The sequence below is a fragment of the Gavialis gangeticus genome, unplaced genomic scaffold (assembly GCF_001723915.1).
Source record: "Gavialis gangeticus isolate Ggan-Ray unplaced genomic scaffold, GavGan_comp1, whole genome shotgun sequence".
Taxonomy (NCBI): domain Eukaryota; kingdom Metazoa; phylum Chordata; order Crocodylia; family Gavialidae; genus Gavialis; species Gavialis gangeticus.
The window spans coordinates 57,039,970-57,042,992 of record NW_017729031.1 but is presented as its reverse complement, the minus strand read 5'-3'; positions in this window follow the sequence as shown (position 1 = coordinate 57,042,992).

Sequence of the window (3,023 nt, the reverse complement as noted above, 5' to 3'; positions counted from 1 at the left end):
GAAAAAATTCCCAAACTGTCTCTCTAAGGAAAAAGCTCCTTATCACATCTTCTCTTTAATTGAAGTGGAAATCATCATCTTATTACTGAGTTACAATATTGTGACCATTGATACTATACCATCATCCAATTACATAGTCTACAATAGTTAGTTAATTGATTTAATGAAACCGTAAATTAAATTCAAGATACTTATTTTATTTTTGAGCACACTCGGCACCACTAGAAAATGAGCAGATTTTAGACAGTGCTCAAAAGCTGGTAAGCCCCCATGACAGGAAGACAGGTACTTGCTTCGCAGTGGTGTGGAAGCATTTAAAGTAGCCTGAGTGCCCACTTCCCAAACATCTGAATGAATGGGGACTTTTGTGGTTAAAGACCTGAAAGGATGCATTAGGCTCTTCGCTGTTTCAGGTCAACTAGCTTGGAATGATGGGATTAATTTATAAACTGGAACCTGTATGTCCAAAATACACTTCCACCAATTCAATTGCTCTGTCCTGTGAAGCACTGAGGTTTAACATTTTTTTCCTGTAACTTATTGAAGAAACCATGGAAGAAACGTTTAATTCGCACGTGCTTTCACAACAGTAGAACACATTAGGTAATGAGTTCCAGTGACCTATTTAAATAGTCTCTCTCAACTGCCTGGTGCTCCTAACCCAAATGTGTATTAAGGTTGCCTCCTAGAGGTCACTTAAACTTTCTTACCAGTTTTAGTTCTTTATTTTTTTCCTAAAATAATTCTTCCCAAGAAGAGCTCATCCAAAATAAATCCCATGACAGTAAAAGGAAGTGACATCCATCACTTCACCCACGTACAGACTGAAGCAGGCCAATTACAATGGTATATCACTTAGACCCAGAAAGGGAAAACAATATGGCAACTACAGGGGAATAGTCTAAGCATAATTGCCTGTGTTGGAATCTGGGCTGACCTCCCTGCTTATTACCATGAGATTATGATTAAGTGGTAAGGCAGTCCACTTTGTGGGCCTGTTTCACTACTGTGTTACTTCTGTTTTATGCTTGTATAACTTCATTGGTTTTACAGGAGTTGCATAAAACTGGAATATAGCAGCAGCAAAGCAAGTACCATAACAGATCTTACTTCACAATGCTGCCTAACACTGTCCAGGGGCAGAACTTAATTCACTACAGTAACCAATATAGCTGTTTGTAGCATCTGTTTTAGGACTATTTTAGGAGGTGTAACAAAGTCAAAATTCAAGATGGAATGACTGCTAAATGATTTGCTGTCAAATAAGACATACATTAGGAACTGAGAAGGAATGTGGCAAATAACACTTTATTGAATCATTCTTTTTCCATTTCATAAACATTTCTGTATTATTGAACTCCCAAGAGATCTTGTTCTTTATTAGAAGAATATGATGGCAGCAGAGATGCAGAAGGATGCAGTTAACTGAAAAAAATGTTTTTATGGAAAACGTTTTATGTAATGTTGGCAACACCTAGAGTTACTATAACTAAGCAACAGGAATTTTCAGATTACTTTGTATGTTCAGCAGCCAGTTTCATCCCAAGAGGGGAGGATGAATTGGGGTGACCACCCTGGGCCCTGCACTTTGGGGGATGCTGCCACCATCAAGCACTGCTGGTGGCAGAAGCAGGGGGCTAACAGGGCTTAGCTCCCCCAAACAGAGGGCAGCAGCCTGCATACCCTTAGGCTGTGTACGGGCTGCTGCAGCAGGGGGCAACAGGTACACTCAGCTACCCTGCACTTACAGCCAGCACTGCAGCTGACCCAGCTGCATGCAGGCAAGTTTCTTTCACTCTTCTTTATCACCCTGGGGGGGTAGGCAGATTGAGACCCCCACAATGCAGGGGGGAGTGGGATGGGGGAGGGTGAATCATTCACCCCTGCCCCCTTCCTGCTGCACAATGGGTATTGTCCCATGACACAACCCAGCTGAGGCCCCATTCACTGTGACTGGGGCCCCAGCCAGGCTGGGTCATGGGACAGTCGGAGCCTGCTGGATCCTTCGGGGATGCGGGGAGGCGGCTTCCGCCACTGCGCGCACTGTGGGGAGCCAAGGGCTCCGATTGTCCCACAACTGGGCTGGGTCATGGGACAATTGGAGCCCAGTGGCGCCACTTCGAAAGTGGTGTGGTGTGGCGCCATGTGCCTCACTGCCCTGCCTGCCCAGCGGTGGGATCCGCATGACAGCACCCACCGCTTTCAAAGCAGTGGCAGCATGGAGGCAAGGAATCCTCCGGCCTGGTGGTGGAGCCAAGGCTGGCCCTGCTCCAGCCCCCAGCTCTGCCCCCGCCCCCCCAGGCTGTGCACACCTGGGGCCAGGAGCCGGCCAGGGTCAGGGCTGGGACTGCTGTGGCCAGGGCCGGGAGGCAGCCGGAGCCAGCCAGCATGGCACCAGTCAGCATGGCGCTGGGCAATTCCACTCCCCCCCGGTTACCCTTTCCCCTTCCCCACAAACTTTTCCATGGGTGGGGGGGTGTGAGCGTGCTCACATTCAGCCCCACCAATGTTTTTTTTTCTTCTTCCACCTATGCCGCTCTCCATCCCCACCCTGCCCCAAGCCCTGCACAGGCCAATATGCCCCCGGCCCTGCACACCCCTAGGGACAGCTCTCTTAGCAGCACTTTCCTTAGTTTCCTAATTTCAGCTTTTCTATGTTAATCCATCACACCCTAGGGAGATACAGGAGTTCACAAACAGGAAAACTGGAATTAAATATATAAATCAGTGGTTTTCAGTGACAGACGCAGCATCTAAAATAATGTGACACTGACCCAATTTCATGTTCACTGTCTGTTGATTTTTTTTTTCCCCCCGTTTATCTGTATACAGTACCTTGTAAGTAACCTTAAAATACAAAGGTACTGGAAGGAAATAGTCATATCAGAAGTAACTGAGGTCTATATAAGCTTTTTCGTATAACAGAACACTGATAATTTTTCATGCAAGAAGTGGAGAACTTGGAAAGTCATTGGATATATAAAGACACAGAAGAGGATAGCAGAGGTAAGATGATGCATACA